Source organism: Mytilus edulis, chromosome 6, assembly GCF_963676685.1.
Source record: "Mytilus edulis chromosome 6, xbMytEdul2.2, whole genome shotgun sequence".
NCBI classification, from domain to species: domain Eukaryota; kingdom Metazoa; phylum Mollusca; class Bivalvia; order Mytilida; family Mytilidae; genus Mytilus; species Mytilus edulis.
In genome coordinates, this window is record NC_092349.1 from 28,417,210 (window position 1) to 28,440,912 (window position 23,703).

At 31.8% G+C, this 23,703-nt stretch overlaps 1 protein-coding gene and 1 pseudogene across 1 annotated transcript in view; one reads left to right on the top strand and one right to left on the bottom strand.

Moving 5' to 3' along the window:
- Nucleotides 1–23,703, bottom strand: part of LOC139527472 (uncharacterized) — a gene marked incomplete in the record, with an annotated part of 613,988 nt that overhangs the window by 33,063 nt on the left and 557,222 nt on the right.
- On the top strand, nt 731–12,578 carry LOC139527459 (uncharacterized; annotated as a pseudogene).

A 23,703-nucleotide genomic window follows, 5' to 3' on the forward strand; every position in this document is an offset into this window, starting at 1 on the left:
AAACTAAAACTTTGTGAAGGAAAACTGTCTATTTAAGCTCGTCAATTATGCCATGGTAGAATTAATAACCCATGCGTTGACTCAGTTAATGAACTATTGAGATCACAAAGCCATTGAGGCCCTTTTTCACGTTTGATTATAGTGTAAAACTTACAATGCACGTTTAGTTATAAGATAAATATATGCATTAACTATTTATTAGAACAAAAAATATAGATCAACTGATGAGAACATAGGATATAGTGGTACGTTTAAATGATAATCCTTAAATTATCACTTTGACAAAATCATGCATTGAATTACAATAGTTATCACAATTATATTCATTTATCAGAGTTATGCATTATATTACAATTACTTTTACAGTAATGCATTGAATTACACAATATATTTGTATATTAAGTAGTAGTCCACCTAAGAATCAGGCAGATACCAAATAATGTTCGGAACATGAATTTTGTCAATCTGATGCATTATTTTTATATAAACAGTTATTCTCAACTACTTTCAGCTGACCTAGTTAAAAATGTTGTATACATTATAATTTGTCTATTTTAGCATGTCAGATTGTGCCCTAATGCCTTTAATAATGTACTATAAAAGTACTGAAATATATAATTTTCATTGAAGAAATACTTAACAAAACACGTGGGAAACCTTGTTATCTTTACTAATTAAGAAAATAAAGTGTCATATATTATTATAACAATAATTGCTTTTTTGTGTTTTTGTCTCATTGATACAAATATTGTCCTTACAAAAAGACTGGACAATGCTAAAATGTATGTTAGAGTTATCTCCCTTTACCCACAATGCAATAGATTTTAGCAATGGCAGCCCCCTTGGGCTCCTGCTCAATTGGATATTTTGCCTCTACAAAGTGTTGAATATCATCACTGCACCCTTCAAATACAACTTTATCAAGATTAAAGGACTGCCAAAGGAATATCCAAGCTCATTTGTTGAAAGTTGGATTAAATGCAGGTGTAACAGGAGTAGCAGACGTCACATACGAGGGGGAACTTATTTCTAAAAGAGTGGGGTTGTTTACTGTTGCGAGTGACTTCAGTGTTTGTCCATATCATAGAGATGTCCTTGGAATAAACTGGAGACAAAAGGCATTGTGCCAATATCCAATTCATGAGGGAAAGGCCAAGCCTTACCGGAGCTTTACAACGACCATGAGCAGACGAATGTTAGCCGACTTTGGTGTACTTATGCCCATTGGCTCGGGTAAGTACAATATACTTTGTTTTGTGCACATTTTTCAGGGGTGGATCCAGCCATTTAAAAGGGGGACCTAACCCAGGACAAAGGGGGAATGTCCCCATTCAAATGCATTGATCGTCCAAAAAAAGGGGGGGTCCCATCCCTGGACCCCCACCCCCTGGATCAGGGCCTGTTTCTGTACTAAAAAATATCCCTACATGTACCCAAACATTCTCACTTCTTTTGTATAAACATATGACCATACATGAACTTTATCTTTTGAAATCTGACATGTCAAGTTGATATGTCATATGACATGTATGATAAAGTTTTGCATGCACGTTCTGTAGAGCCACCCTACAAGAATACACATAACAATGGGGTTCTTCTCCACTGTGTATAAAAGCCTAACAGGATTATACACGTACCAATACAGATACCCTCCCACTTTTTCCACCACACACCTGAACCCCAAAAAATAAGTTTTAAATTATATACATGTACAGTGTACATGTAACTGCAGTTTTTTTTTATAGGTGAGAATCCAGTATTTTTTAAAAGGGGGACATAGCTTGTTAATGTTTTCACTTTTGATTGATTATGACTTGTAAAAGTTTATGCAGAATCATGTTTATTTATCATACTTTCCAAATATTCAAAATATCTAAATAATATACTTACAATGACTTATGAATATTTATATTGTTTATGTTTTTCTTGCAAATTTCTTGGTTTTTTGGATTTTACACAAATAAAATGATTTTATTTGATTTAGTACATTGTAGTACATGATTTTTTAAATAAAGTATTTATTATTATATTTTTATTATTGTAAGCTACATAATATAACCCCCTCCCCCAACTTAAATGGTTTCTAATAGGCCATCAAAATTGATTTTGTCCCCATATTTAAGCTGAATATATATATGATCCACTATATATACTGTATGACATTATGACATATATTTTCTACATGTATATGAATTTTATGATTTTCTTTTTCTTTTAAGGAATATGCAGAAAATGTAATGGGGAATACTTGAAAGCATATACGTCATGTACAGAAAAAAAGGTACATTTTGTTGTAACATTAGTTTTATTACATACATGTATAACTGCAAACGTTTTGGGTTTTCTTATAATGTATCTCCACTACATGTTATGATTTTTTTTTAACACTTCATGTTAGGTGGATGGTAATTCTGGTCTACATAAATAAATTGCTAAAGGAACTACCATTAAAATTGCATTGAATTTATCATTTATTTACAATCATGTGAGGGAGTAGATTTTAAAAAAAAGACTGGCATTAACTGTTATCATGTTTATATTAAATGACAAAAACTCTCAATCAGAAAATTAAGTAGCTTCAGGTCTGTCATTTTACTTTGGCTACCTATATGCAAACATGATAAACTAGGCAGTTAGTCTTCTCAATTGAATAGTTTCATAATGTTTATGTTGGGGTCTTTTATAACAGACTATTATAAGTTATATGGTTCGCTACTGACCCCCTACGGATCCATAGAGGGTTAGTAAAATCCATAGGGGGTGAGGCCGGAGGCCGAGTCCCCTATGAATTTTATTCACCCTCTGGATCCGTAGGGGGTCAGTAGTTAACCGTATAACGAATTTATCTGACGCTGGACTTTTTCTGCGGCGTTTTGTTGAAAAATAAACAATGAAACACAACAACATTAATAGATGACGTCGCCATTAACGCGTCATGAACCCCATATGAAACTTACTAACCCCATACGGTCTTATAGGGGGTCACCACGTGACGGCATTTAACCAATCACAACGTGATAATTCATCTGTTGTCCGATAAATGGTATGGGGTGGTTGAAGGCCATACAGTTGCCTGTTATTGTTTTTATCCAATTCATTTTTAAAAACTTTGTTTGATATTTGTTTCATTAACAATTACATGTACCTGTATACCATATCTCATTAGTTTTTGTATGTACATGTACAAATGTATATGTATATAGTACGGTATATGAAATACAATAAGAAGACCCAGATGGATGCCAGCATATTGTTTATAACATAGTATACAATAGAATACCAACATTTGCACCTTACAAATTAGCCTTAAAATATAATATGCCTTAATATTAAATGTTAGTAAGAATTGATTGCCTTTTTTCATATGATTAATTGTCTTCACTTTGTAAATTGTATCAATGATAAGCATTGTATTTTTTATGTAGGATATCAATGGCAATGGCATGGATATAGAGATTGATGATCCAAATGAAGACAACCCTAATGTTAATAAATTTGTAAGTATATTTTAGGGTGGCACACATACATATATTGTTCAGTATGGTGAAGTAGTAAGCAGGTGGGTGGGGTGACAAGGGTAGATAATTTCTACAATAAAATCAAATAATAGCCAAATGATGATACATGTGTATACAGTTATAAAAAGTTGGTGAAAGACATTTACAAAAAGAATATTCAAACTCATAAATTGAAAACAAACATATCATGTGGGACAGAACTTTTTTTTTGAGAAAAGGGGTCAATACGCAACAGCATAGTGTATTGTTTAAAAGCAAAAAAAAAGGGGGGTTCAATTCGCAACAGCATAGTGTATTGCACAAAAGCAAAAAAATGAATATATAAATATAAATTCAAATCATATAACCAATCCTAAGTTCTTTGATTACAGTTATTCTGTGTCAGAAACCTATCATGTGTAAAATATTTAATTACAATCCAAATTCAGACATGTATCAAGTGTCGCCAGTAAAACTGCCAGTTAAACTGCATTTGCGACAGTCAAATTGACAATTGATGGTGTCAACTCTCTATTCCTTCAGTGTGCTTTTCAGTCTGAAATGTTTATCTGATTGTGGCCTATTTTTTTTTTGTTCGTTTGCCAAAGCTAAGTTTTATTTTTTTCAGTATATGTCATTGTATATGTAAGGAATTAAATAGGTGAGAAATTTTAGTAGGTGCACCTTGTTTTTTAGGACATGTAGGAGTAGATTTGTATAAGAAAAATACATTGTTGTTACAAAAATCATATTTAGGTCAACAAACTTGCCTTCTCTATATTGTAGTCAAAATTAGTGGTTACAACAGACATGACAGATGAGGAAGATGAGCAGTGTAACTATACACCTCGCACGAGAAAGACAAATTTATCTACCTTTGATAAGGTAAGTTAGTCACTGTAATCATAACACATTTACATGTAAGAACAATATAACCAAATAAAAAAGGTTAAAAACTTTTTTCAGAAGAATTGTATCCTGGCATCCAGATAACTTCATATTCATGGAAATTAGTATTATCAAACATATATAGTATTAGAAAATGAATGCACTTATTTATCTGTATATCTTCAAATAATTTAAGGCTTAAATTTATAAAAAAAAGTTCTCTTACAAACGATGTGTCATTTGGCCCAAGACAAACAGAAAGAACCCACATGAGAAGCAGCATCCAACAGTTGAACACAAGATAAAAAAACTATTTCAATTATTTAAAAAAAAAAGCTCTATTACAATATTAATACGACCTCTCATATCAAACAAAAAGTAAGACCAGATGCTCCTTACTAGTCAGCATTACTTGTTCCATGTATGGTCCCTGTCATGTAGGGCAGCATCAAACACAAATTTTATTGCGAAACTATGGTTATCACAATATTAGTACTGTAAATGCAGCATAAGCTTTGACAAACATCTTACAACATCGTATTAAGTACAAATGTAATATATAAATGAGAGTCACTTCATCTGTGTCCTGTTTTTATTTTAAAATTTCCGTTTCACTTCAATGAAGTTGAAAAAGGAAGACCTCAGCATGCTGTCTCCTGAAAATAAGGAATGTTGGGATTGATTTTGGGGGTAATGACCCTAACTTTTTAGGAAAATCATTACTGGTAGTACTTTTCTAATACTTCTATATATGAAATGCTTGTTTCCAGATCAATTTAATAAGGTTTAAATCAAGACTTTATACTTCTTTGGGGTTCTTTAATACACTGAATTTAACTTTAATTTAGGCCCAGATTTCAAACTGATTTATATTGAGGTCAAAAGGGTCTAAATTGTTTATTTCTTGACCAATTTCAATGGGGTTTTATTCTTGAATTTTTTAGGTTCTTAAATATGCTGAATCTAACCGAGTACAATGTTTTTGATTTTGAGCCTTGTTTTTAAATTGGTCCACATTGAGATCCAACATGTCCAAAGGGTCCAAAATTAAAATTGGTTTTATTTTATCAAAAATTGAATGATAAAAAATCTTTGATATGCCAAATCTCTCTGTGTATTTAGTTTTTATACGACCGCAAAATTGAAAATTTTTTGGTCGTATATTGGTATCATGTTGGCGTGGTCGTCTGCGTCGTCGTCGTTGTCCGAATACTTTTAGTTTTTGCACTCTAACTTTAGTAAAATTGAATAGAAATCTATGAAATTTTAACACAAGGTTTATGACTACAAAAGGAAGGTTGGTATTGATTTTGGGAGTTTTGGTCCCAATATTTTAGGAATAAGGGGCCAAAAAGGGCCCAAATAAGCATTTTCTTGGGTTTCGCACTATAACTTTAGTTAAGTAAATAGAAATCTATGAAATTTTGACACAAGGTTTATGAATACAAAAGGAAGGTTGGGATTGATTTTGGGAGTTTTAGTTCAAACGGTTTAGGAATTAGGGGCCAAAATAAGCATTATTCTTGGTTTTCACACAATAACTTTAGTATAAGTAAATAGAAATCAATGAAATTTAAACACAAGGTTTATGACTACAAAAGGAAGGTTGTGATTGATTTTGGGAGTTGAGGTCTGAATAGTTTAGGAATTAGGGGCCAAAAAGGGGCCCAAGTAAGCATTATTCTTGGTTTTTGCACCATAACTTTAGTATAAGTAAATAGAAATCTATGAAATTTAAACACAAGATTTATGACCATTAAAGGAAGGTTGGGTTTGATTTTGGGAGTTTTGGTCCCAACATTTTAGGAAAAAGGGCCCCAAAGGGTCCAAAATTGAACTTTGTTTGATTTCCTCAAAAATTGAATAATTGGGGTTCTTTGATATGCCGAATCTAACTGTGTTTGTAGATTCTTAATTTTTGTTCCCATTTTCAAATTGGTCTACATTAAGGTCCAAAGGGTCCAAAATTAAACTTAGTTTGATTTTAACATAAATTGAATCTTTGGGGTTCTTTGATATGCTGAATCTAAAAATGTACTTAGATTTTTGATTATTGGCCTAGTTTTCAAGTTGGTTCAAATCGGGGTCCAAAATTAAACTTTGTTTGATTTCATCAAAAATTGAATAATTGGGGTTCTTTGATATGCCAAATCTAACTGTGTATGTAGATTCTTAATTTTTGTTCCCGTTTTCAAATTGGTCTACATTAAAGTCTAAAGGGTCCAAAATTAAACTAAGTTTGATTTTAACAAAAATTGAATTCTTGGGCTTTTTTGATTATGGGCCCAATTTTCAAGTTGGTTCATCTATGGTTTCTATGAAAACATTTTTATTTTAATAAAGGATAAATTTTGTTTTATTTTTAACATGAAAAATATAATTAATGTTGGTCTTTAATTTGATATGCTGAATTCTAACCTTGTATATTAAGAAAATATTGAACATCCTTACATATGATATTGTTTAGTTCTATTTGAATGGCAATTGTTACCTGCATAATTTTCTATTTACAGAACTTATACACATTTTCGCAAGACAGTGAGGGGCAAGTTAGTACAGTGAGCAGCAGTCAAGATTCAAGTTGGAGCCAAGGGGACGAAGCATTGCCTCTTAAAGAAATCCAAATTGCTGATATCAACAAGGCTATTTATGTTCTAGGTCAAGGTTGTATCAGTCCACTTAGATCAAAGCTGAACACAAATATAGATGAAGCAAAAGACAGAACCATTCGATACTACAAAAGAAAGGCAGAGGAAACTTCTGAAGCTCTATATAACGCTATTGCACCTAAACAAGGAACTAAACTAAGAAGAATTTCTGATCCAGTTCCAGTAACAAAAAGTGATGATGACCTTCTTCATGTTGTTTCCCAGATGTGCAAAAATATAAAGGATGCAGATGTTAAGTGTCAACTTTTGTCTCTTGTTGTAAACCAGTTTTCAAAGACTGATTAATTGACCTGGATTCCTGCAATAACGAAATATCAAATAGATAAAGCAAGAAAACATGCATTTGTTAATGGTCCGGGCTCATATATACAGTCTTCAAAGACACAACATAGGCAGAGAATTAACTATGCCATGTTGCAGCATGCTGTTGAATTCTTTAGTGACCCATCCTTCAACCAAATATCCTCTTACACTACCCATGACCTGAAATTAGACTCGGGAGATATTCTTGTTATCCCAGATGTTGTTAGAACAGTCATTCATTCAAACTTGATTAAACTGTACAAACTATACTGTGCCGACAATGATTTCACTCCTCTAAGTGACTCAACACTGTATCAAATTTTAAAATCATGTGAAGCATCCAAAAGGAAGTGCCTTAAGGGTTTAGACAACATTGCTGTAGATGGCACCACAGCATTTGACAACATTTTGTCCTTAATATCCAAGCTGAACACAACAGAAGACTGGAAGAGTAAAGTTAAGAGCAAACTTTTAAATAGCAGACTGTACTTAAAAACAGAATACAAATTGCACATAAAAAGAGAAGATGAATGTGCCTTCCATTGCCTGCAGTATTCATTAAGTGATCCAAAAGTTGGTGTCCTTAGTGTTAGATGTGAACATTTGCATCAAAAGGAATGTGACAGATGTCTGCTGCTTGGAGATATTGTAGAAGAAGTTCGGTTGGCCATTTTATCCAGCTGTCCAGAGGATCAAGAAGCCTTCCTCCAAGACCTGGAAATATCAACAAGGCAGATTGAGGACTGGAGATCTCACATCTTGAGAACAATCAACCAAGATGATGCCAGGTTTGATCTTCTGAACAACATAAAAGGCAATGAAGTAATTATAATCATGGATTGGGCAATGAAATACCTTCCACAGATGTTTAGGGAAAGAATGAAAGATTTCTTTGGTCAAAAAGGGATGCACTGGCATGTGTGTGTTGCCATTATAAAAGATGAAGACAACAGTTTAAAGGTAAGAGTACTATTATCTAAATGATAATCCTATTTCTGTATATACCATTAAAGTTAATGAACCTAAATGTCATCAAACATGGAAGCCATTATTACTGAAAATAAGAAATATGTGCCTGTCAGGAACCTGTAATTTAGTGGTTGTCGTTTGTTTATGTGATACATATATCTGTGTTTCTTTCATTTTTTTTTTTATATAAATAAGGCCGTAAGTTTTCTCGTTTGAATTGTTTTACATTGTCATTTACGGGGCCTTTTATAGCTGTCTATGCGGTATGGGCTATGCTCATTGTTGAGGACAGTATGGTGACCTATAGTTTTAATTTCTGTGTCGTTTTGGTCTCTTGTGGAGAGTTGTCTCATTGGCAATCATACCACATCTTCTTTTTTTATATGCAACAAAAAAAATGAAAAACTCAAAAACATTACATTACAAAAATTATTATTGACCCTACAGCTCGATTTTTTGAATGACAGCTATTTCGCGGTGTATTCTATTTTTATTTATTTGTTGAAAGTCATATAAACACCATCCCAACTTTGATGGTATAAAACAAGAACTGATTTTTATTTCAGCACAAAACCTTTACTCATATAATGGACCATGTGAAGCAGGACTTCTTTGCTGTTTTATCCCTGTTGGAGCATACACTATTTTCTATTAAGAAACAGTTACCACAAATCACAGAGGCATACCTTAGATCTGACAACGCTGGTTGTTACCATTGTGGTCAGCTGTGGCTAGCAATACCAAGTTTGTCAGAAAGAACAGGTAACATTATAACACTTTGACCAAAATAAAAATATAGATTTTGTTAAGGATTTTGTTTTGGTACCATGCCCAACACAATAGGAGGGGGAGGGCATAGTAGTAACAATAAGTTATGCCCCTTTGAAATGTTAATAACATAAATTGATTTCTAAGGGCATATATACCATTATTGCTAGATTTTTATGAAACTTGTATCAAACATTGTCAAATGCTTATTCAAGAATGAGCAATTTCTGGGATTTTCTCGAAGGTTTGGCATATCCTGCTCAACATTTGTTAATTTCAATCCATCTCCAACATAAAGATAAATTAAGGAACAAGTGAAACTTACTGTATAATAATATAGAGATATGGGAACATGTGGCATGAGTGCCAATGAGACAACTCTCCATCCAAATAACAATTTATAAAAGTAAACCATTATAGGTCAAGGTACGGCCTTAAACACAGAGCCTTGGCTCACACTGAATAACAAGCTATAAAGGGCCCTAAAATTACTAGTGTAAAACCATTTCAACGGGAAAAGCAACGGTCTAATTTAAATATAAGAAGGAGAAACGAGAAACATGTATAAATGACAGCTACTGTACATCAGATTCCTAGCTTAGGACAAGTGCAAACATTTGCAGCGGGATTAAACGTTTTAATAGTACCAAACCTTCTCCCTTTTTCTGAAACAATATATAGTATAACATCACAACATAGAAAAACACACGATAAAATATCAATTGGAAGGCTTAACTCAATCAAAAAACGTAAATTAACCTTTTTAAAGGAATTTTAAACTTGTTGTATTTGCTGGACCAATTCACTTACATTTAAAGATTAATGCAAGGTAAAAAAAAATTATTTTAATTTAAGGCAGATTGTGTTAGTATCACCAAGATCTTGTTCACACTTGTTACAAAAAATAAGTTTGTCAGGATCATCTATCTTAAAAAAATTAATTAAAGTTAAAAGACACTACCAGAAGCCCTCTCGACCAATTATATTAACGTTTTTCTTGATATACAAATCATATAAGAATTATTTCAATATATATGTTTACTCTCAATGTTCGTAGGTTGTATCTTTATAAATATGAAAAATCAAAACATTTTGCAAAAGCATTATTTATATTTTTAGGTATACAAATCAAACGTTATGAATATAGTGAGGCCCAGAGTGGTAAAAGCTACTGTGATGCTAAAATAGCCCAAATGAGGCAAAAAATGAGAATCTTCTCTGCAGAAGGCCACAACATCATTACAGCTATGCAGATGAAAGAAGCGATTGATAGTGGAGCTGGAGTAAAAGGAGTTTATACATCAGTTGTTGATGTGGATACAACAAAGCATCAGCTTAAAACACATTCTTGGAAAGGTGTAAGCTTTATTACAAATTGAGAGTACACAACTTCTGGAATAAAAACATGGAAAGCATACAGAATAGGAGATGGTTGCTTGATTGAGAACAACAAGGTACAGCAAATGTTTCGCGATGAACAACCAGCTACTTGTTTACAGATAATCAGTGATGACTTTCAAGATCATGAGTCATCAGGGCACATCAATCTTAAACAAGGAACATCAGCAGAAGTTCACGAACACCATTTATTATCTAATCAAACTGCCTTTGCAAATGCACAAAGTTCCTTATCATCAAACCATGCTAATGAACAAAATTCCTCATCATCAAACCATGCTAATGAACAAAGTTCCTCATCATCAAACCATGCTAATGAACAAAGTTCCTCATCATCAAACCATGCTAATGAACAAAGTTCCTCATCATCAAACCATGCTAATGAACAAAGTTCGTCATCATCAAACCAATCAATAGAACAACACATTCCTGAATCATCAAGTTGTACTACAGTCTTAGAGGAATTAGACACTTCATTACAAGAACATGAAGGCAATAATGTTGACAATGTATTCTATTGTCCAGAGTATGGTTGCACCAAGGCATACCAGTCATTTGAAAAAATGCAAGATCACATTCTCATTGGAAAACACACGAAACAACTATTAAATGATTCAACTTATGACAGAGCTAAAAAGATATGGGCGGAAAAATGTGAAAATCTTCATGCTTCTACTCATGTCACTATTGAATCTGATCCTGGAACCTCTAGCAGCAACAATTTGAATATACCTCCAATGGGTTGGGCATTAAAGAAAGAGAAAAAATACGTCAGATTTTCACAGAATGTGAAATCATATCTTACAGAATTATTTAAGATTGGAGAGGCTAGTGGCAAGAAAGAAAACCCAGCAGCTGTTGCTATGAACATGCGTAACATGTCAGAAAATGGAAGACGAAAGTTTTCCCCCAATGAATGGTTACAACCTAGCCAAATTGCATCATTTTTTTCAAGACTTGCTATGAATGCAGGGAGGACAATAATGTGTATAGACAGTGTTGATTTAGACGCTGGTGACAATGATTTATTGGCTGTGCTGAATGAAATAGAGAATCAAGAAATCCATGAAAACTTACATTTATAGTCATTCACAATGTTGTCTGTTTGTAACTAAATCTTAAAGTATCACTGTGACAAAATTTCATTGTGGGGGATATCTTTCATTTGGCTTTCATTGTTAGTACCTCAGTCGTCTAAACATAACATTTTGTAAGAAACTTTATTGAAAGGTCATCTATTAAATTCATGTTTATATGCCCCACCTGTTATAGCAGAGTGGCATTGTGTTTTCTGGTCTGTGCTTTCATTTGGTCCTCTGCTCCACAGTTAAAGTTTTTGGTCAAGGTAGATTTTGATGGAGTTGAATTCCAATCAATTTGAAACTTAGAACACATGTTTCCTATTACATGTATTATATGATCTTTCTAATTTAAATGCCAAATTATATTTTGACCCAAATTTCACAGTCCAATGAACATAGAAAATTATAGTGTGAGTGGGCATCCGTGTACTATTGGACACATTCTTTTTTGCTCTGATAGGAAGTCAAATACAGTCACATTGCAGACTTATGTCTTTGTTTTAAATTGTAGCATATTTCAAGACCTTCAACTGTCTTTGTCTCAGAATATTTTAGGACAAAACATCAAAGATAGTTACCTTTAATTAATATCTCAAATTCAACAAATGTTCAGTTTTTTGGGTTTTTTTTTTAAATGTCAATGTTTTGTGATTTTTTCAAATTTTACTTTTCCTCTTAAGCTATTATAGATAAATACAATGTATATAGTAGCTTGATGCAAGGTGTAGTAAGATTAAATAAATAAGAAGGATGGAAACTACGCACTCTCAAGATATCATAACAATCTGACTATCTTTTGAATTATGGTATATAAAATGTGAATTTTAAAAAAAGTGAATTTTGATTTTTTTTGCCTCCAGTTGAGCTATTTAGGCTGTGGGGGCCTCCAGTTTTTAATCTTTTAAATACTCACACCCTAGAAAACAACTGATTTTATGTGTTGCCATTAACTTATAATTCTAACCAAGTTTATGATCTTTTGGATTATGGCATATGGAATATGAATTTTTAAAAAGGTGATATTTTAATTTTTTTGCCTCCAGTTGAGCTATTTAATTAGGCTGTGGGCCTCTAGTTTTTAATCTTTCCAATACTCACACCCTAGAAAACAACTGATTGTTTTGTGTTGCCATTAACTAACCAAGTTCATGTTCTTTTGCTGGTCTTCATTGAATGAAGCATTGTATTGTAAAATAGCAAAAAAGAGTTCCGATGATTCCATTTTTTCTGAAATTTTAGCAGTTAGGCAATATGTTGAAGGTCATTATATTAAGGTCAAGGTCATCAAAAGTTGAAAACAATTAACAGAATTGATAAGTGAAGTATTTAATTGACAAATGTTTTGATTCAGTTTACTAAAGTAAATATTTTTTTTAATTGTCAATTTCAAGGGTCAAAATGGTTATTTGGTGTACTGCGAAATTTTATGTTATTTTGATAAACTTTTTTCCCGTAAAAAATAAAAAAACACGATTTTTTTTTTCCATCAAAATATTCAGAAACAGCATTTTTTTTTAATAACAATAAATGAAATGTTCCTGTGAATGTGTTTTTTCTTGAAACTGTTGCTCAAAAATGTCAAAAAACAGCCTTTTTGGACAATTTCGCTTTCTCTGATTATATGTTCAATAGAAAACGTTGGTATTAACATAGAAAGTAAGATAGGAGAGGTTCATGTACAGAAATGCATTCTTAAATGTAACTATTTAACATATAATTAAGTTGTTTTTGCCATTTCTTAACTGTATTTGATTATATTGCATTAAAAATATGGTAAAATTAGTGTATTTTTATGTTTTTAATGACCTTTCAAGCAGTATTACCTTATCTTGCGTTACCATGGAAATGGTGAAAAATAAAAAAGATTTGAACAATGAAAAATAATGATATGGGTAAGGTGTTATAAAAAGATAACTTAAGATGCAATTTTGTGATATCAATGTACCATGCTCTGCCTGACCCTTAGCTGGAACAGTACTTAAGTGAATAGAAACATTAATTTTGAAAAAAAACAACATAAAGTCACAAAAAACATTCTAGCATATGCAGTTACTGTCCCATGTATTGATTTCAGTATGCATGAAAAATGTCTATGCAATACGGCTATCACATTATAAATTATTTTCACCAAATTTTAACTTGATATTGATATATAATTTTATAAATATACTTTTTATTTTTTTAAATTTTAATCAAAATATTTACTGAGAGTTTCCTATCTAATCATATAATAAACATAGAGCTCAGTCACACTAAACCACTATCACGAGGAAACACATGATTACATATTATGCAATATAAACCCCCTTTGTAACCTTGCATCCGGTCGGAGTTCGAGCCCACTACTTCTGCACTCGAGTCGACCACTTTTACCCCTAGACAACCGGTAAGATATCATAGTACTATAATGATATACAAGACAAGAATACAAAACTGAAATATCACAATACAGACGTGTAATAGTTTAGTTTTCAATTAAAACAAAGAGTTATATAACTTCAGTTTTGACATTAATGCAGCTCCAAATCCATATTGCTTGATTGATTGTTTATTTAGTTAGTAAGTATTGTTACGCAAGGGTCTCTGTAATAGAGACATGTTCTTATATGTTTTTATGATAATGTAAAATCTGGTTTTATTTTAAAGTGTTATGGAAGTTTTACATTAATTCATTTCACATTTATAATAATATCTCTGTATCTCTCTCGATGAATTAACAAAACTTTATCATAGAATTAATTGTATAAAGTAAATTCCCAAATCGGCAACACAAACCTATCAGACGAATATACTTTGAAGTTAATTGAAGTTTGCATTTTTATCAAGAAAAATAATGACCTCGCACAGGTCATTATTTTGTGCGTTAGAGCATATTTCATTGAAACATGGTATCGTTAGGGTTGATTCTTCGAAAAAATAACCTATCCTCCTGAACGAAAATAGCTCCATATAAGTATATATATTACTGTGTGGAAAATCCCAATCAAAGTGAAAGAATCAGAAAAAAACCTCTGACAAATCATTGGCATCTCGTAGCTGTTGCCTATCAGTAATGTGTACGTGTCTAAAAGCATATGGCCAATTGACAAAAAATCTGAAGATGCAAACCCGTATTAAACTTTTGACTTCTCTATGTACCAACATCCAATCAAATTAGTATGGACTTTGCTAATTGTTGAAAGCCATACGGTGACCTGTAGTTGTCACGTTCTGTGACATTTGGTATCTTATTGATAGTTGTCTGATTGGCAATCACACCATATCAGGTTGACTAACCTTGACAGGCATTATATCCTCAAAGATCTTTACCTTATTACATTATTTATTTCGAGCGTCACTGATGAACCCTTTGTAGACGAAACGAGAGTTTAGAGTATATAATTGTAACCTAGTTTCTAAGGTGAGTTTATGTCATATCACATTGAGATTTCACAGTTAGATAGATATAGGAAGATGTGGTGTGAGTGCCAATGAGACAACTCTCCATACAAATAACAATTTAAAAAGTAAACCATTATAGGTTAAAGTACGGCCTTCAACACGGAGCCTTGGCTCACACCGAACAACAAGCTATAAAGGGCCCCAATATTACTAGTGTAAAACCATTCAAACGGGAAAACCAACGGTCTAATCTATATAAACAAAACGAGAAACGAGAAACACGTATATATTACATAAACAAACGACAACTAAGGTACATCAGATTCCCGACTTAGGACAGGTGCAAACATTTGAGCGGGATTAAACGTTTTAATGGATCCAAACCTTCTCCCTTTTTCTGAAACAATAGCATAACATCACAACAAAGAAAAATGTATGCATTTAACAGTTTTCGTTTCTTCTATGATTCATGGATTTACTATTGGTGTTTATCACCCCTTCAACACTATTGGCTTGATCGTGGTGGTTAGTTTTTTATTGGTAAAGGAAGCCGGAGTGCCAGGGGAGAAACTCAAACTTTTTGAATGAAAAATGTCTATCCAAGCTGGTCAATTATGTCACGGTAGAATTAATAATCTCTGATTTGACAGGTACATATGTAAGTGATACAGTTATTGAACTATTGGAATCACAAATCCATCCGCCTTTCACTTTTGATTAAAGTGTTACACTTACATTTCACGTATATAAGATAAACGTATGCATGAACTACTAATAAGAAATAATATAGGTCAACTGGTGAGACACATAGGATATACTGATACGTTCAAATGATACAGGTCACACACATCTTTAGTAATAAGTATACAATAAATGTACAAATACGTTTTAAAATATAATTAGCATTTTTAATTGAAAATTTTATACTTAGTATCCGGTCTTAACTGTACTAAGAAAAGGATTAGCCTATTTCAGAACATTAGAATGACCAAACTTAAATGGTGATTAATTTTCTGATTGTGTTTTCTGCTCTTAAAGTAATCAATTGAAACTAGTATATAATATCATGAATATAGACAAATTTCAGTTTCGATGATAATATCAAGTGGGGATCGTTCTTCCGTTAAAAGTTGTTATAAAGTCCCATTTACAGATATAAAACAGGAAAGCAAACAAAAAAGTACCTGATTACTTATTATATATTTTTCCTTTAAAATAGTTATCAAAGGTACTAGGGTTATAATTTAGTACGCCAGACGCGCGTTTAGTCTACATAAGACTCATCAGTGACGCTCAAATCAAAAATATTTATAAACCCAAACAAGTACAAAGTTGAAGAGCATTGAAGATCCAAAATTCCAAAAGGTTGTGCCAAATACGGCTAAGGTAATCTATGCCTGGGATAAGAAAATCCTTAGTTTTTCAAAAAGTTCAAAGTTTTGTATACTGGAAATTTATAAAACACCTTTTTCAAGCCGAATGTAACTGAGCAGACGGTATGCGTATCTGATTGTGCAATTTTCTCCTGAAGCATTAGGAAAAAAGGGAACGTTAAAAGTATTTGATGATACGGTAGACATTGTATTAAACGAATGACTGAAACAATGTAACAAAGAATGTATACCTTATTTACTCTATCTGGATCTAAATCTCCTCTTTCTAATAACAATTGGACCATGCTGAGGTTTTTATCTCTTACAGCTATGTGTAAAGGAGTGTCACCGTCGGTCTGAAATAAAAAAAAAAGTAATATGTTTGATTTACTTTTCTATAGGTAAACAAGAATTTAAAAGTGTCTTACAATGAATGCAAAAAATAAATAAACTCATCATAGATACCAGGACTAAATTTAGTATATGCGCCAGACGCGCGTTTCGTCTACAAATGACTCATCAGTGACGCTCGAATCCAAAAGAGTATTACATCAATTCAGACTTGTAATGAAAAACAAAATAGTATTTGTATTATGAATATTGCATTTCTCAATGAATAATATTTCATACATTTCTATGAAATCAAGAAAAAAATAATAGTTGACATACAGTGTACAACATATGGAATGTCATCAAACACAACGCTAAACATTTATAATGAATAATGACCTATATAAATGTATACTTAATAACTTCTCGGAATAATATATACAAGTTCGTGTGATTTTCTCTTTTCCAGTATAACATGGTTACGATTGACAGTGATGAAAATGTACGCCCTTTGTTCCTGATATTACACCTATCTCAATGACAGAGAGAAACTGTAAATATGATCAACATGACAAAATCTGCAAATTAATCGATATGATCAAAAACGCAATTTGACAAACTATAGGAGATTTGCCACGATATTTCAACTCTAATAATTAAATTTGTTCGTCTGAAAATTGAAGACCTTTCTGTAATGATTCTGACTTTGGTAGATGTACTATATTTTGCCTGGTCAAGCTTTTTAAATGACCACGTCATCTAACACTACATTACAATTATGTACAAATTATCCGCCATGATCTATGTCTAGTATCTTGTTCACAGACATATTTTGTGTTATCTACGTGCAACAAAGACATATTATGCCAAAACGTACAAATGATGAACAAGATTCACGCACTTAAGTTCAGAAAAGAGTTCTTTTAATAAGATAAAATAGAAATGCTATATAGATATAAGACGATATGGTATGACTGCCACTAAAAAATGCTACATCAAAGTCACAATTTACAGAATTACACTAGTACAGATCAAAGTCCGATCTTCAACACGGAGACTTGACACACACCGAACAGCAAACTATAAAGGCCTCTAAAAACATTCAATATGTCTGTTTGAATGACTAATGCAAATTGATGCATGTTCCAATAATCATACATTATGACATGTATAGATAAATATATAGGGAATGATCAATGTAATATAATTTGCTTTTTATTCCTCATTTTAATTTCCATCCGTCAGTTAAAACTCTATGATACGTGAACCCTATTGGTTATTTAAAAAGAGCTTTTGAAGTTTAAAAAAGGATATGGAATTGTTATCCTAAAGATACCAAAGGGGCAACTTAAAACTATAGTCGAAATTAAACTGACATAAACTAAAGAAACGTTTACAAAACATTCAATAGAAACTGAAGACTTAACAACACGGGCCTAATTCAAATGTAAGTAATACATCATTGTACATTCATTTGTTTTCGAAAAATAATGATGTCTATATACTTTTGCTTTATTTTACCTTTTTAATTACAATATTCATTTTCACTTGTTTAATTAATTGTAAGTACATGTACTAAGAAATCATTGGTACAGCTATTAAAAAAATCATTTTGAGATGTAAATTGTTGCCTCGGCGATCTAATAAACATAACATTTGACACAGGGAAAGTTGAAAACACAAAGAGATATTTTATTCCTCATACTGTATACCTTATCCTTTTGATTGGGATCTATATTTGATGTTTTGAGTAACAATTTGACCATTTCGAGTTCCCGACCTCTAGCAGCTATGTGTAAGACAGTGTCCCCGTTCTGAAATAAACAGTAGAAATACTGACAATTCTTATCAATATTCTGATAAAAAATATAATTGTATTTCAGGAACATTCAATATAAATTATATAAATGCAATAGATAGTAAACACAGTTTTGATATATATATATATATATAGATTTGGTGTATGCGTTACAGTTGGATGCAGACTAAGCATTACATTAAAGCAGACATGGCAGAGTCGAACGTGAACAGAATTATCAGTAAATTATATAGCCATTTTTAAATGCATTTTATTATTATATGATAATATATGTCGATTTATACTCGAGCTTTGAAAACCCATATTCTCAAACAAAATTTAAAAAAACTAAGAGAAACCAAAAAGACCAAAAGTAAAGTCAAACACCTAAATAAGATTGAGAGCAAGTTAAAGGCAAATACAGAGATGATACATTGGTTTACTATTGGTGTTTAACATCCCTTCAACACTCTTGGTTATATTGTGGTGGTTAGATTTTTTTGGTGGAGGAAGCCGCAGTGGCAGGGTGAAACTCAAACTTTGTGAAGGAAAACTGTCCATTCAAGATAGTCAATTTTGCCACGATAGAATTAATAACCCATGCGTTTACACAGTTAATGAACTATTTAGATCACAAAGCCATTGAGACCCTTTTTTCCCTTTTGATTATAGTGTAAAACTTACAATTCACGTTTGGTTATAAGATAAACATATGCATTAACTACTTATTAGAACAAAAAATATGGATCAACTGGTGAGAACATAGGATATAATGGTACGTTTAAATGATAATCCTTAAAAGCATTAGATGAATTATCACTATGACAAAACCATGCATTAAATCACAATAGTTATCACCATTAAATTCATTTATCAGAGTTATTCATTATATTACAATTACTTTTACAGTAACTCATTGAATTACACAATATATTTGTATATTAAGTGAATAGAAAAATTGATTTTGAAATATTGCTGTCCATTGTATAATGCATTGAATCGTGACATAAAAAAATATGGCTGATTTACTATGAGGGGATATAGATTTACAAATTAAAGTGCACATATGGTCAGTTTTGGTCAATGCGGTCAAATTATTTTATAGCACAAGTCAGCAAGAGGTATCAAAACTACTAAAATTTTGTTACACATCAAAATGTTGAACAAAAGGAAGACATGCTGGGACCCTTAATTTATGCTAACAAAAAAGTGTTGTTATTGTATTGCAATATTGCTACCCATTATTTATACATTGAATCCCTACATAAAAAAATATGGCTGATTTACTTTGAGGGTATAAAGATTTACAAATAAAAAAGCACACATGGTCAGTTATTGGTCAACGCTATCAAATAATTTTGTTGCACAAGTCAGCATGAAGTATCAAAACTACTGAAATTTTGTTAAATATCAATATTTTGAATAAAAGGAGAATATGCTGCATATGACACCCTAAATTTATACGAACAAAATCTTGTTATTATTATATTGCAATATTGCTGTCCATTGTATTATACATTGAATCTTGACATACAAATTATGGCTGATTTACTATGAGGGGATATAGATTTACAAATTAAAGTGCACATCTGGTCCGTTTTGGTCCATGTGGTCAAATAATTTTGTTGCACAAGTTAGCAAGAAGTATCAAAACTACTGAAATTTTGTTACGTATCACAATTTTAAAGAAAAGGAGGACATGATTGGACCCTAAATTTATGCGAACAAAAAATTATTGTTATTGTATTGCAATATTTCTGTCTATTGTTTTATACATTGAGTCCTGACATGAAAAATATGGCTGATTTACTATGAGGGTATATAGATATACCAATTAAAGTGCACATATGGTCAGTGTTGGTCAATGCGGTCAAATAGTTGTATTGTACAAGTCAGAATGAGAAATCAAAACTACTGAAATTTGGTTATGTATCAATATTTTGAATAAAAGGAGGATATGCTGCATATGGAATCCTAAATTTATGCGAACAAAAACTTGTTGTTATTGTAATGCATTATTACTGTCCATTGTATTATACATTGGATCGTGACATTAACATTATGGCTGATTTACTATGAGGGGATATAGATTTACAAATTTAAGTGCACATATGGACAGTTTTGGTCAATCGAGTCAAATAATTTTGTTGCACTAGTCAGCAAAAAGTATCAAAACTACTGAAATTTTGTAACGTATCAAAATTTTGAACAAAAGGAGGAAATGCTGGCACCCTGAATTTGTGCCAACAAAAAATTGTTATTATTGTATTACAATATTGCTATCCATTGTTTGATACATTAAATTCGACATAAAACATATGGCTGATTTACTATGAGGCTATATAAATTTACAAATAAAAGTGCACATATGGTCAGTTTTGGTCAATGCGGTCAAATAATTGTGTTGTACAAGTCAGCATGAGGTATCAAAACTACTGACATTTGGTTATGTATTAATATTTTGAATAAACGGAGGACATGCTGGCACCCTAAATGTATGCGAACAAAATTGTGTAGTCGTGTTAGAATGATTCTTTCATATTGTATAGTAGATTCTATCCTGAAAATAAAATATTGCTGAATGTGTCCACATAGATCAAGGACATATAACTAACAAGGACGTATAACTAACATCGATAATACGTTCTTTCATTTAAATACATATAAATAAAGTGCAAATATGGCTGAATTTGATAGGTTTTGGAACATACAAAAATAATATGTTTAATTTACTTTTATATAGGTACATAAGAATTTAAAAGTGTCCTACAATGAATGCAGAAAAAGAGTATTACATCAATTCAGACTTGTAATGATTTTTTTTTTTTAATTTGTATAATGAATATCGCTTTTCTCAATGAATAATATTTCATACATTCAAATGAAATCAAGCACAAAAATAAAAAATAAAATTGATATACAGTACAACATATGGGATGTCATTAAACAATAAGCTTAACATTAATTATTAACGACATATATAAATGTATAATTAGAAGCGTTTTGGAAGAATATAAACAAGTCTGTGTTATTTTTTTTCTTTTCCGGTATAACATTGTTTCGAGTGACAGTGATTCTGACTTTGGTAGATATACTTTATTTTGCCTGGTCAAGCTTTATAAATGACCACATCATCTATCAATACAGTACAATTATGTACAAATCACCCGCCATGATCTATGTATATTCTTTTGTTCACAGACATTATTTCTGTTACATACTCACAACAAAGACATATTATGCCAATATGTACAAATGATTAACAAGATTTACACACTTAAGTTCAGAAAAGAGTTCTTTTAATAAAATAAAATAGAAATGCTATATAGTTATAAGAAGATATGGTGTTAGTGTCACTTAAAAAACGCTAAATCAAAGTCACAATTTACAAAATTAAACCAATATAGGTCAAAGTACGATTTTCAACACGGAGATTTGACATATACCGAACAGCAAACTATAAAGGGCCCTGAAATGAAAAAAAAAACCACCCAATATGTCTGTTTGAATGACTAATGCAAATTGATGCTTGTACTAATGATCATACATAATGGAATGTATAGATAAATGTATAGGGAATGATCAATGTAATATAATTTGCTTTTATTTCTCATTTTAATTTCAATCCGTCAACTAAAACTTTATGATACGTGAACCCTGTTGGTTAATGTAAATGCATTTGAATTTAAAAAAAAAAGGAAATCGAATTGTTATCTTAAAGATACCAAAGGCACGACCAAAAACTATGAGTCGAAATTAAACTGGGAAAAAAAAACCAACGTTTACAAAATATTCAATAGAAACTTAAGACTGAGCAACACAGGCCTAATTCAAATGGAAGAGATACATCCAAGTGCTTTAGACAAATAATGCTGTCTATATACTTTAAATTTAATTTACCTTTTTAATTACAATATTCATTTTCACTTTTTTAATGAATTGTAAATACTTAGAAATGATTGGTACAACTTATATAAAATACAATTGAGAATGGAAATGGGTAACATGTCAAGGAGACAACAACCCGACCAGAGGGTCACCTACAGGTCTTCAATGTAGCGAGAAATTCCCGCACCCGGAGGCGTCCTTCAGCTGGCCCCTAAACAAATATATACTAGTCCAGTGATAATGAACGCCATACTAATTTCCAAATTGTACACAAGAGACTAAAATTAAAATAATACAAGACTAACAAAGGCCAGGGGCTCACAACTTGGGACAGGCGCAAAAATGTGGCGGGGTTAAACATGTTTGTGAGATCTCAACCCTCCCCCTATACCTCTAACCAATGTAAAAAAGTAAATGCATAACAATAAGCACATTAAAATTCAGTTCAAGAGAAGTCCCAGTCTGATGTCAGAAGATGTAACCAAAGAAAATAAACAAAATGACAATAATACATAAATAACAACAGACTACTAGCAGTTAACTGACATGCCAGCTCCAGACTTCAATTAAACTGACTGAAAGATTATGATTTCAGCATATGAACATCAGGCACAATCCTTCCCGTTAGGGGTTTAGTATCATACCATCATAACATATATGAGAAGAACATAACCCGTGTCATGCCAACAACTGTTTTTAGAATAAATGTGTTTAGTTCCGATGCAAAGACCTTATTAGTGAATCAATATTAACGCCAAAATATGCAATCTTTCATGACTTGACAACAGTATCGTAATTAGATCCCTTCTTCATAAGTCTATTCAAATGTTTTGTAAGTTTCTGAGGTGAATACTGACATCTTTGTGCTTTATAAAGAATATTTCCATAAAAAATTGGATGTGAAATACCTGAACGTATTAGAAGTCTGCATGTTGAGCTATATTTACGAATGATGTCTTTATACCGATGATAAAATTTAGTAAATGTTTTGACTATAGTTTGTGATATCGAAAACCCTGGTGTAATAATTTTTCAGTAATACATAAATTCCTCTCGTTACAATCTAAAACATTGTTACATACACGAGCGAATCGTACAAGTTGAGATATATAAACACCGTAAGATGGTGACAAGGGAACGTCACCATCTAAAAACGGATAATTAACGATAGGAAATGAAAAATCATCCCTTTTATCATAAATTTTAGTATTCAGCTTTCCATTAGTGATATAGATATCAAGATCGAGAAAAGGGCATTGTAGAAAAATCTTTTTCAGATGTAAATGACTGCCTCAGAGATCTAATAAACATAACATTTGACACATTTTTCTTTATCAGAGAAATGCATTATATTATAAT